We start from the raw sequence: 14,324 nt of genomic DNA, 5'->3' as shown, positions 1-14,324 counted from the left end.
TACGTTATAAAATTCGTGGAGCAAAAACCATCTAAAATTCGTTACCCTCAAAACAAAACCAAACAAAATAATATAAAAGCGTAAAAATCGTGGTGCCTACAACTTCGCGATTGCTTATTTTACGACGTTGTAAAATTCCTTACAGCTTTTGGTACAGTACCACTAAGATGGGACATTTTTTTTAAAGTCTCGCGTTATGCCTCTGCTCGGCCCACGCAGTGCGCAGGAAATATCAAATATTACACCCAAATATAAAAACAGGTGTTGGAAGTAAAAGAAAAGTTTTTTTCTTTGGTGTTGTTTTAGAATATTTAAATTTCACTGCAGTTTGATATACATATTAAAATGAACATATTCATGTAAATATGTAATTTCAATTGGTTCTGTATCGGTGTAATGTTCCAAGTATTTCCTTTTAATAATGAATATAGTACTAACCCTCTTTAGTTTAATATATTTAATTTTACTTGTTTTGAATAATTAATTTTAACGTTTATTTATTTATTTATTTATTTTCAGATTCTAAAGACTCTAAAAAACTCAAATCGTTACTTCCATAAATTTGCGATGCGATACAAAGTGTCAACTTGAACTTTTGGATGTTGTGATGGCAAGCTGGGTAAGTGTTAAAACTTTAAATACAATTTCCTTACTACCACGCGGCGCTTTTGGCATTTATTTATTTATTTATTGTAACTTGTCTTGGGGGCGTATTTTTGACAAGTTCGTATGACGTCAAAACCATTAAGTTGATTGAAAACCCCTAATTATAACGCGTATATTTTATATGGTCGCGAATATTTTGTCCCCGAAGAGATAACACCAAAATAATCCACGTGTTTGAAAGATTTAATGTACTAGACGTCTAGTCCATCATTTCGTCCCAAGCACGTGCGGCGTTGCAATTCATTTGGGAAAAAGTGGTGGGACTACATTTCATTGAAACACCTACACCTACCTACGTATCCATTGAAAATAATATTATAATCAAATTAAAACTAACGCTATCTAAGTTACAAATCAAAGAAACCATCCCTAAGAGAGTTGAAGTTGGTATCAGATCTTATCTTCTCTTTTTTTTTAATCAACAACCCACATATCGGGCATAAAAGAACTGAACTGGGTTTTTAGAATAATCATAAAGCACCCACGCGCGTTCCTTTCTGCAGCATTTCAATCAACCTTGATTCCAAGAACTTATAGATACAACCAAGAAGTGATATCTAGTTTATTAGGGAGAAGTTATAAGATGCCTAAGTATTCGCGCTCGCCATAGTCCCAGTCCCCCTTTCAAAATATAAGGGGGGACGTAAAAGGAGGCCGGACTATTTCGCAGCCTCTCCTCAGTCAGAAAATACGTAATTTTCGTCATTCGCGTCGCGCTGACGTGCACGAGCTTTCAAGAACCAATGAGATGCTGGTTGTATAATTTAGAGGCGGGAATTAACTCCGGACAGGCTACGTTTGGACTGGAGATAAAGCTAGAATTTATACTTTCCCCCTAGTAAACTAGATATCGCTTCTTAATACAACTATAAACCTGAACCTGTACCACGTTTTTCTTTTGAATCCGTACACCATCATAATAATTTTTTATATTTTTTGCTCGCTCTGTCCTCGACCCTTATCTTCACATATCTTTAATTGAATCCTTTCTCGGAAGTGAAACGATATTAAATCCGTTTTTTTCTCTATACAAGTATATACGTTTCCCGCCATAAATGAAATTTGGCGCCTAAATCGAAACTACATACCCTGACCCTTAGGGCTGCCGGAAAGACAGAAATCTTGTTTCACTGTAAGTCCTAAAGTTTTTTTTTTTTTTTTTTTAGAAAAATCTACCCTTTTTTATTGGTCTACATTTGATATCCTAGAAAAAAAAACTGAAAACAAAAAGTATAGGTCTATAATGTTAAGGAAACCTAAAATAGCCTCGTAACCCTTTTTTTAGTAACATCAATGACCTGAATTTTTTTCTTATTTTCTTTCTTTCGAATGTAAACCCTTGTGGAAAACCACTGGCTAACTCGAAAAAGAAATCGATAATAGACCAAATACTCTTAGCTAAATTAACGTAGGTTCGTGAGGTTCTCTCTTCGGATTTTCAAAAGCCCAAACTCTTCACGTTGGGCGCTACTCTATTGGTTGTTTTAACCGCGGCCTTTAAGGGTCTTTTATCGAAAGGGTAAGAGTAAATTGAGTTTAATTCCCAAAGAAAACACAATTCAAAGGTATTGCGTACTTGTAGACACATATACTTACGTATTATCGTATATAACAGGGTTGTTACAGGTCAGGGAAAATCTACGAAGTCTGGGAATTTCAAAATGGGCCAGAAGGATCATGGGAAAGTTAAGGAATTTTAAAATTTTGAAACAAAGTCAGGAAAAGGTCAGGAAATATTAAGAATTTCAACAAAGCCAAAGAAAGGTCAAGAAATTTTAAGAATTTCAACAAAGTCAAAGAAAGGTCAAGAAATTTTAAGAATTTCAGCAAATTTAGAGAAAGGTCGGGAAATTTTAAGAATTTCAGCAAATTTAGAGAAAGGTCGGGAAATTTTAAGAATTCCAGCAAATTTAGAGAAAGGTCGGGAAATTTAAAAAGTTGCAACAAAGTCAAGGAAGCCAAATCCCTTTTGATCAGATACCGAAATCGCGGAGCTAGCGAGAACAGTAACAATTGGACCTTAAAACATCAGGGAAAATCTAAAGAAAAAGGTCAGGGAAAACCTGAAAAAGTCATGGAATTTGAATCTCAAAATTTCACGAACCCCTAGATTAAAAGCATCGGTTTATGGAGTTGATAAACATAATATTTCTAAACAACATCATGGAGTATTTCATACAGATTGGTCCAAAGACCATTTAGTGTCTACGTGGATAGGAAACTCTTCCTCGGTTTCCAACCCCTTCGAAAAGGACCGGGTAGCTTAGCTAGTGCGGTTAAGGTTCAACTTGAATTTTTTGCCTTTCTCCATGTACAGATAAGGATAGTTTAGCTTTTACGAAATTTCTCCAAGGAGCACAACGTAGTGGTTTTTTCTATATAAGCACATTTCCCGTTCTCTTTTTTTATTATCTTTAAAATATTTCGCGCCACCTGTTATTCCGTATCAGAAAAAAATACGGGATGCGTTTCGTTTGGTTTTTGAGATATCAGAAAACGCGTATAAAAAATCTTGGCTCTTCGATTTCAACCGAGTTTTGAGAGCATGCCTTGTACCAGTCCATATAACGAATATGATGGAAGAAGAAAAAGAAAATTCTTCTTGGACGCGCGGGAAGATGAAAAAAACTATTGTAAGAAGTAGATTAGAGTGACGTAATCAAGGCATATGCCTTGTTTGTTTTTTGTTTCTTTAAAGAGATAGTAGTTTATAAATCAAACTTTTAATTTAGGATCAAAACTTTTTGTTGTTTTATTTTTTTTTTAAATTAAAGAAGGATGGACTTCGATTTGTTTTGAAAAATAAATATCTGTTTGAGTTTGGATTACCTTTGGTGACAAGGGACAAAGTTATGTTGTTTCTTCTCTGCCAATGCTGGTTTCGAGCTATAGTTCTTTTCCACCAATCCGAAGGCAGCGCAGTTATGACTTCATCTTCCACTGAAACTCCCTATTTTATTCGGAATTATTTTCTAAATATTTAAAATAACAAAAATAATTTATCAGACTTAATTTACTCATTTATAACGATCAAAACCATATATTATTTATAAATAAACGCGGCTTTCCCTTTGATTAACTGCCTTAAAAAGTCGATCCCCAAGACGGTGAACATTATTTCTTTTCTTGCTACAGTATATCTTTGGGTTCCTTTACTTCCGGTATTTCTGTAGCACCATCGCGGAAATGGAGTAACCGAGTCTTTTTCTACCGTATCAAATATTTGAGGCCTAATATTTTTTTTTCTCTTCTGGTAATGGTACAAGGAAGCGTACAAGCTGGTGATGTCTTAGAAAATAATATTAGAAATCTTGCCTGTTGGTTTCCTTTACCAAGAAAACGTCCCATAGGTCAGAGACAACTTAGACATGCCGCAAATGGCCATGTGAATTTTTTGTAGTTTACTATGGTTTTCGTTTTACAAGATAGTGTTTTGAAACTGCGAAAAATTTATTGTGTATACAGTATTAATTTTATATGATCCTTAATTACAAATGAAATCAAAGGCGTAAGTTTTATTTGCAATTTTTCTAATTGAACACATTCTCAATTTCGTATGTTCTGAAGTTGAGTATACTGATTTTTGCGTCAGCATTACTGCGATTTTCATACAAGATCTTATTCAGATCTATTCATTCCACACTGTATGTTTAGAAATTAACAGGCGCATTGAGAAGAATTTGCGCAGCTTTAATTTTCTCAGTTATTTTGGTGTAATACCATCATTGCTTTTCATATAGTTGATACCAAATGTCGCCAATATTCATTAACTCGCGGAATTTTTCTCTCAATTCTATAGTTGGTTCTCGCTGATTCGAAAAAGGGAACTCGAGATTACCAAAAGTATCTTAGAAATGTAAATTGGAAAATTCCTATTATATCGAAACATGTCACCCCCAAAAACGTGCTGGCACTATCCCATCTTTAACGACATTTTACTTACTATACAGGGTGTGTCTGATAAGTCTATCATAAAATAAACGAAGACTTGTTCTTTGGGTCCAGTTGAGTTGAGTGGAAAAGGTCACCAGATCATGCATGGGGTTCACAACATTTAGCTACCGGTGGTATGGGCTTCCAAATATTGATTGGCCCACTAAAACCATATAATAGTGGGGTAATTAGCTTTTTTAATCAGCATACGGACACTTCTACCCATTTAAAAGTAAACTTTTCTGCTTGGTAAAGGTTCGTTAACGTTCTTAGGTTGAAGTCTAATATTTGAAGTCCTGTAGTTCCTTGTTTTGGGGGAGCCAATGTTTGGGAGTCCGTATCTCCGTAACTAAATGTTGTAGAGCCTATGTTCCTTGACCTTTCCATTCAGTTTAATCATGTGAACACACCGTTTAATTTATGGCTGACTTATAATCAGAAACACCCTGTATTGGAGGATGGATAACATTGTATGTCACTAATCTATCCGGGATTTCATCTCAAAATAGCTTAGTCCCAAGAAGAATAACTGAGATATTTTCCTCTCTTGATTTGGAGGATTTGCTCTAGTCCGATCACTCGAATGTTCCTTTTTAATTAAATTCTCTCTCTGAGAGTTAGTGAGAGGTAGAGAGAGAGGGAGAAAATCCCGGTGGTAAGGGTTTTACGAAAAACCTCCTTTTCTTTTGTAACGCGTATTGTTCTTAAACCTTTGTTTGAGTGAAAACTTTTAACCTTAATCCTTAAACCTTTCAAACATTAGAACGGAACTACGGCTACAAATGAACTATCCTTAAGAAACACTGCGGGTTCCTCGCTAAACTTTCAGGGTTTGCGAGTTGTCTAGAGGTTAAGTGGCTTCTGCTTGTAGTGACGCTAGGTATAAGCTTAAATTACCTAAATAAACATTGCGAGGGGATACTTCGTACGAGTTGCCATTTAATAATCATAAAACAATTAATAATCATAAAACAAATTACGTCTCAATTGATACATTAAAGATATTCCTTACTACTTACAAGGATTGAATTAAGACATATTTACAAATTTACAAATTTATAGTGCATGGCACTTTGGACTTACGGTGACCTTTGCGTGGGTGGTGGATCGCGTTCGCGGTATAGTTGTTCGCGCTGGGCCAAAGCCTCTTTTATAAAGTTCGCCAAATGGCACCGGTTTAACTCTGAAGCATTCTCGACGGCGAGACGGGAGCAACCTCGGTGTTGGTCAAGAAGTCCGGAGCGGCTAGATGTTCTCCAGCTCTTTAGGATTTTAGTCAAAGTCAAAAGTCAAAAGTCTGTCTTTTTCTTTGTGTCCGGCGTTTTTATCCTTTATTAATTGTCTGGTGCCAAGGCAGGCACCAATCGGCGAGTCTGGCCGTGGTTACGTCGAACCGGAAAACCAACTGGCGACATGGGGCATGGGCCTCTCACGGTCACGAGTTATAAGCCACGTGTCTCAAGACACCGGTGATTGGTTGCTTTTTGGTCGCGTTAGCCACCACCTCTTGAGGGGTCTTTTACCCCTTTTCAAGTTCAAAGGTCATGGGAATGGATGCTTCGCGCACAGATCCCACACATCGCACCCATTAGCTAATTGGCAACATATATACATAGATACACACATGGTCATAAATTTTGTAATAGAGGAACACTTTTACTATTCCTAGAATATTTGGCATTTGGCAATTACTCGTACGAAGTATTGAAAATATTGGGATAAGGGAGAGTCATAGTGAACGCCATATACTGTTAAAAACTTTGAAAGAAACCGATGGAACCTAAGATTAAGCTATGATAAAAGGCGAGCACCGCTAATGGGTAGAGAGGGGAACCGCACCTGACCAGCAGAGGGTCCTCTCTCTAACCAGGTAATGGGACGCTAGGGAGATAAGGTCAAATGCATGGCCATTGCATTAAGAAACCTTTCCTACCGAGTTTGAGCTATTTCTAAGAAATAATAAAGGGTCAGGGTGACATACTAGTTTTATCTGTGATTTACAAGTTGCTAAAAGTAGAGACGGTTTTTGAACTTTGAAAGAAATAGCATAGATTTATGGCATGATTGTAGAAATATTGAAAATGATAAAACTGGGCGCTACAACTCTCCCCCACTTAAAGTCTCAACGACCTCGTGAGACCATTATTGTCAGTAAAATCTAAATATCAAAACATAAACCCTAACAAACAGTTAATAGAAGACACACAAAAAAATGTAACCAAAGCTAAATTACTCTTAAAAACACAATTTAAAGTCAATTATTCGTAAAACATAAAGTTAATTGAAGTCAATTATTTGTAAAACAAAACACAAAGGTAATTGAAAGTCCATTACTCTAAACACAAAGTTAATTCAAAGTCAAGTATTTTTAAAACAATAAACTAATTCAAATTATTTTCCCTTTTAAACACAATTAAGTTAATAACAAAAAAAAATTATTTTTCAAACCGAATAAATGCAAACCGAAGCACAATACAATCAAAATAATTAAATCCATCAAACAAATACTTAAGAGCGCGCGCAGCTATATACAGGGGTACCCGTTTTATTCCAACAATACTTTAAAACTAACCAAGATTTTCTTCAAAATCTTAAACTACTAGAAAATTTATTTATCATTCTAGTCCATGAATCAAAATTCTTTAAATCTAAACTTTAGGCCTAGTTAAAACTCTTTTAGTAACTGGATCCCGTGGTCGCAATACTCTACCAACGGGTCTATGAGTATTGAGATTAATCTCAGACTCATCTTCGCTATCGCTCGAGTCGATAGTACTAAAATCATCGCTAGCCAGAGCAAAATCTGTCCTGTCCACGTACGGTTTTAGGCTTGACACCTTGTAGGTTCCTTTAAGCGGCCTACCTTTTAGGGTCTCCAACCTGTACGTATGGGGCGATAATTTGTGAAGTATACGGAAGGGGCCATCAAAATTGGGCGCTAGCTTGGCAGCAAAACTATCGACTTTCTTTGAAAGAAAGTGCGTTTTCCTTAACACCAAGTCTCCTTCGTTAAACTCAAACTCCCTATGCTTTTTATCATAATACCCCTTTTGTCTATTTTGGGCCTGTTTAATTTTTGCTCTCGCTTTTTCAACCGCTTCTTTTATGCGCGGAAGGACACGTAACGAATATAGCTTCTCCACCTCTGGATCAGAATAGTGATCAGGATCTTTGGGAGTAATTAAACTAGCAGGGGTTCTTATGTCGCGTCCAAACATTATTGACGCGGGGGTGAGTCCAGTTGACTCTTGCACTGACGTACGCAACGCCATTGCGAATTGTGGGAGCCACCTGTCCCAATCTCGTTGGTCATTGTCTCGAATGAAAGACGCTATCATAGTCCCAATTGTTCTGTTATACCTTTCCGTTACACCGTTACTTTGGGGTGCATAGAGGGAGGTATATCGCTGCTTAACCTGCAGTTTTTCAAACACTAGCTTGAACAAACGGGAACAAAACTGACTTCCATTATCTGAGACTACACACGATGGTAGACCAAATCTCGAGAATATATCATCAATTAGGTGGGTTACTATGGGCTTAGTGGTGGCATTTCTAAGGGGAATAATTTCTACCCATTTGGACAAAATATCGGTAACGACTAATATAAACCGGTAACCACGTTTACTGCGGGGAAAGGGTCCTTTCAAATCTATGGAGATGACATCCCAAGGTTCCGTGACGTCATAGGGTTTCATTAAGCCTGCGGGTAAGATGGGTGGGGTTTTGTGAGCTTGACATACTGGGCAGGATCGAATGTATTTAATAGTGTCCAGGGTTAGGCCTGGCCAAGTAAACTGTTTTTGAAGGCGTTTGGTGGTTTTTCTAATGCCGAGGTGACCGGCAGACGGGATATCGTGATTAATATGTAATAATTTAGATTTTAAAGATTCTGGTACTAAAATTTTGAAAAGGTCCCACCCATTATCGCAATTAACATTTTTATCAACCTCTTTGTAGAGGATTTTGTTTCTGATGTCACAGGATGGGGCTATGTTTTCAACCCACCCTTTTATCTCACTATCATCTGGTAAACTATTGTTCTCTAAGTATGAGATTAACGCTCCTATTCGTTTATCACTACGTTGGGCAGTGATTATTTCCTCTGTATCAAACTTAACAATTGGTTCAGTTTTTCTGATAGAGGCAATGGATCCAACAATAGCAGCATCCTCGTCTATACGAGATAATGCATCCGCGACGGCGTTGTTTTTGCCTGGGATGTGGTTGATGGTGAAATCAAACGCCTGAAGCCGCGAATTCCACCGGGCAAATTTACCTGTAGGATCGGGCGCTTTGTGTAACCATAAGATTGCACTATGGTCAGTATAGACGTGAAAGTGGGTTCCCTCAATGTATGGGCGGAATTTCTCTATTCCCCAGAGTACTGCTAAACATTCCCTCTCCGTGGTTGAATATTTTCTTTCGGCGGTACTTAAAGAGCGACTCGCGTATTGTATGACGTGTTTCTTTCCCTCGATAGTCTGGGAAAGAACCGCGCCCACCCCTGTGTTCGAAGCGTCCGTATGGATCTTAAAAGGGACCGAGTAATCGGGGGAACTTAAGATAGGCGCAGTCGATAAGCGCTGCTTTAGGGTGTTGAAGGCTTCTTCTTGTACCGGGGTCCATCGCCACTTGTGGTCTTTATGCAGGAGGGTGTTTAAGGGATTAGCTATTTTGGCGAAGTTTGGGATGAATCTACGATAATAACTTGCCATACCCAAAAACTGGCGAAGGTGACGAATGTTACGGGGGGTTGGAAAGTTGCTCATTGTTGATGTTTTCTCTGGGTCCACTTTAATTCCGGAATTGTTCACTATATGACCCAGTATCCTACACTCACTTTGACAAAATTGCGTCTTTGACGCTTTTACTGTAAGGCCCGCATTTGCTAATCTATTAAAAACTTCTTCTAACGTTGCCATGTGCGTATCGAAATCAGCGGACGCGATAATTAAATCGTCGAGATACGCGCACACCCCTCTATCAGACATATCCGAAAACAGGTTATTGACCATCCTTTGAAACGTGGCTGGAGCATTCGTCAGCCCGAACATTAATACTTTTGGTCTGAATAATCCACGATGGGTGACCAGGGCGGCTATATCTCTATGTTCTTTGTGAAGGGGAACTTGCCAGTATCCGCTTCTCATATCTAGTGTGGTTATGTAACTGGGTTTGTGTATACTGTCCAAGATGTCATCTATCCGGGGCAAGGGATAAGCATCCTTACGGGTTATAGCATTTAACTTTCTGTAATCTATGCACAAACGCGAGGTGCCATCTTTCTTTGAAACTATTATAGTGGGGAAAGCCCACGGGCCGTCTGAGGGCTCGATGACATCCTGGGCTAGCATTTCATTTATTAACTTATCGAGTTCGGCTCTCTTGGCAGGTGAAAATCTATACGGGGCGCTCGAGATGGGTAAACTGTCTCCAATATCAATGTAATGCTCGACGCGCTTTGTTCTACCAGGGGTAGTGGAGAAAATATTTTCATACTTAAAAACTAAAGATTCTAAAACTTTTCGTTGATTGTTATCTAAGGGTGCTTTTTCGAGGGCTGCGCTTATACCATCATAATCTATGGCGTGCTTCGGAGAAGCCACACCTAGGGAAGTCGAAGACAACGCATACGCTTGGCCAATTTTTCTATGTACGGGAGATTTGTTAAAACTTAAACCATCAAAACTTAAAGAACCATTAAAACCTTCTTCATAACTAAAAACTCCTCTCCCGTAATCAATAACCATGTTGGTCTCGCGTAGGATGTCTCTCCCTAAAATACACTCATATTGCATGCCTTTGGCGTAGGAAGCCTCGAAAGTTATTTGTTTCTTGGGTAAACAAAAGGGTACTATTGTGGTTCCTTCTATGGGAAAAAGTGAACCATCTGCCTGTCTTAAAGCCGAATTTTTCTCATTTGTTACATATCCATATTTCTCTAATTGGGGTCTTAAAGCGCTGTTAATTATTGTTTCTGTTGAACCAGGGTCAACTAACGCCAGGCACGGAACTGCCCCTAAATAAATTTGTAAAAAATCTTGCCCCACCTGTAAGTCATCCTTTTCTAGAGTAGCTAGTGTAATTTGTTCCGTGCCGGCCTCCTTACTTCTTATTGTTGTTGCGCGGACTGATCCGGACCCTCTTTCGGACCGCCCGCTGGACCGTTTCCCGGTTTCCATTGTGCCTTATTTGGGCACCAATTAGATTTGTGTCCTGGCTTTTGACAGGTGTAACAAATGACGTAGGGATTGAAATAGTTTCCCTCCTTATCGAAAAACTGCGCCTGGGACATGGGATTCCTGACGTAAGAATTACTCCTACCGGGGTGGTAACTTTGCGCGTTGGGGTTCAAAGGCTTAGTTACATTGCGCGTAAAGTTAGTCCTATTGTTCTGGGACACACTGGCGATTTGCTTGGGGTAGGAAGAATGTGAAGGGGTGTGAATAATTCTTTCGGTCGCTATGGCGTCATCTATTAATTCACGAATGTTTATGTACCTTTTTGTAACCAAATAAGCTTTAATGTCTCTGTGTAAGTTTTTAAACAACGAGCGAACTTGCTCACTCGCTGGCATCGGGGAATTTAATTGTGAAAATAATTTATGCATTGATGTAACATAGTCAGAAACAGGCTCGTTTGGTTTGTGAATCCTTTCGGAAATTTTATCCCTCACATAATCGTCATTGGCTTCCCGTTCAAAATTCTTTCTTAACCTATTTTCAAAATCCTGAAAGCTAGAAAAGGGCATTTCATCTTGGAACCAGTCTAAAGCCGGGCCCCCTAACATTGACGGAACCCAACGTTGCACAAACACTTCTTCCTCTAGCCCATAGGTAAACATCATCTGCTTAACCCGTCGCAGAAAATCTTTTGGCCCCGCATCCATGGGGTTACCGTTAAACATGGGAGCAGCAGAGGGGGTGGAGTACGTTAAGGGGTGAAGAGCGAAGGGTTGCGAGACTGAGGGGTTAGAAACTGTCCCGCCAACGATAGATGAAGATAAGGCGCCCGTAACCGAAGGTACGCTTTGAACGCTAGGGGGGGAAGGTATACTCGGATTGTTACCTGGCACTGGCTGCGAATTTTGGGTGGTCGCAATGGCGGCAACTTGAGGAGGCAAAGGGGTGCTAGCTTGGCCATTCTTTACATCCGCCAAGTCAGCTCTCAATTGCTTTTGATCGTTATCAATTTGATTCAATTTAGCGAGAATTTGGTCTAAAACGGAGGGTGTAATGGCAGGTGTTGGCTGGGTTACTTGAACTAAGGGAGGAACTGGGTTATTATGTAGCGGAGGGACAATAGGAACATTTACTGATGGCAGTGTATTACCGTGAGCTTGGGTTTGATTTGGTGTATTATTATTTACTGGGGGTACAATGGGTACAATAGGAATGTTCACTAATGTATTACTGGGAGCTTGAGTTTGATTCGAAGAGGTTGGATTAACCTGAACGAGAGAACTTACTGGGGCAACTGTGTTGGGAACAATGGGGGTATTATTGGCGCCTGAGGCTGAAGTTCCAGCGAAACTCAAATTTAACATACTAACTGACCCTCCTAAGGAGGAACGAACAGGGGAAGTACTGCGAGGGGACGGTGGGTTACTTCTTAATACAGGCCCCATAATCAAGGAGTTACTTTGCCTTTGGCTACGAGTATTATATCTATCTGCCCTGGTATTTTGTAAAGCGACGATAAGTTCGTCAGAAAACCGACTATATTGATTCATGGAGTTTAGACTCATTAAACTGTATATAGCGTTGTTTCGGTAAATTCGGTAAATAGGTAAAGATAATCAAACAAATATCTGAATCATATCACAAAATAGTAAACTATAAACAATAACAATTGATACCTATAATCACTACAGTGGAAGCCACCCGACAAAATTCTTTTTAAACCTTATTAATTAACCTTAATGAACCAATTTATCCCGGACGGACCCCCAATTTGTAACGCGTATTGTTCTTAAACCTTTGTTTGAGTGAAAACTTTTAACCTTAATCCTTAAACCTTTCAAACATTAGAACGGAACTACGGCTACAAATGAACTATCCTTAAGAAACACTGCGGGTTCCTCGCTAAACTTTCAGGGTTTGCGAGTTGTCTAGAGGTTAAGTGGCTTCTGCTTGTAGTGACGCTAGGTATAAGCTTAAATTACCTAAATAAACATTGCGAGGGGATACTTCGTACGAGTTGCCATTTAATAATCATAAAACAATTAATAATCATAAAACAAATTACGTCTCAATTGATACATTAAAGATATTCCTTACTACTTACAAGGATTGAATTAAGACATATTTACAAATTTACAAATTTATAGTGCATGGCACTTTGGACTTACGGTGACCTTTGCGTGGGTGGTGGATCGCGTTCGCGGTATAGTTGTTCGCGCTGGGCCAAAGCCTCTTTTATAAAGTTCGCCAAATGGCACCGGTTTAACTCTGAAGCATTCTCGACGGCGAGACGGGAGCAACCTCGGTGTTGGTCAAGAAGTCCGGAGCGGCTAGATGTTCTCCAGCTCTTTAGGATTTTAGTCAAAGTCAAAAGTCAAAAGTCTGTCTTTTTCTTTGTGTCCGGCGTTTTTATCCTTTATTAATTGTCTGGTGCCAAGGCAGGCACCAATCGGCGAGTCTGGCCGTGGTTACGTCGAACCGGAAAACCAACTGGCGACATGGGGCATGGGCCTCTCACGGTCACGAGTTATAAGCCACGTGTCTCAAGACACCGGTGATTGGTTGCTTTTTGGTCGCGTTAGCCACCACCTCTTGAGGGGTCTTTTACCCCTTTTCAAGTTCAAAGGTCATGGGAATGGATGCTTCGCGCACAGATCCCACACATCGCACCCATTAGCTAATTGGCAACATATATACATAGATACACACATGGTCATAAATTTTGTAATAGAGGAACACTTTTACTATTCCTAGAATATTTGGCATTTGGCAATTACTCGTACGAAGTATTGAAAATATTGGGATAAGGGAGAGTCATAGTGAACGCCATATACTGTTAAAAACTTTGAAAGAAACCGATGGAACCTAAGATTAAGCTATGATAAAAGGCGAGCACCGCTAATGGGTAGAGAGGGGAACCGCACCTGACCAGCAGAGGGTCCTCTCTCTAACCAGGTAATGGGACGCTAGGGAGATAAGGTCAAATGCATGGCCATTGCATTAAGAAACCTTTCCTACCGAGTTTGAGCTATTTCTAAGAAATAATAAAGGGTCAGGGTGACATACTAGTTTTATCTGTGATTTACAAGTTGCTAAAAGTAGAGACGGTTTTTGAACTTTGAAAGAAATAGCATAGATTTATGGCATGATTGTAGAAATATTGAAAATGATAAAACTGGGCGCTACACTTTTTATGCCTTACCGGTCCTCTTCTTCCTCTTCTTCTTTTTTCTTTAACTTGTTTTCCACCAGACCAAACGAAACGAAGAATTCCTTCTATTTTCGGATGATTCTCTCTTTTTTTTTCTTTTCGAAAGAAAATTAGCGGCCAATTGGTTCAACTCAATTGCGAGGATAGTGTGTGTAGGGATTGAGAGTTAACAAGATGTACTAGGGATAATGTGATCCTCTGAAAAATATTTTAAATTAGTTTTTAGTTTAAACTCGAATATCTCCGGTACTAATTGAGGTAATTTTAATTTAATAATTAGTACCATTTAATAGAGGGGAATCTAGTCTATCAAATAGGCAATGGATTTA

Source organism: Phalangium opilio, unplaced genomic scaffold, assembly GCF_054372755.1.
Source record: "Phalangium opilio isolate 3A_F unplaced genomic scaffold, DU_Popi_V2 ptg000014l_1, whole genome shotgun sequence".
NCBI lineage: Eukaryota > Metazoa > Arthropoda > Arachnida > Opiliones > Phalangiidae > Phalangium > Phalangium opilio.
The sequence above is the reverse complement of the archived record's forward strand: the minus strand, read 5'-3'. Positions refer to the sequence as shown.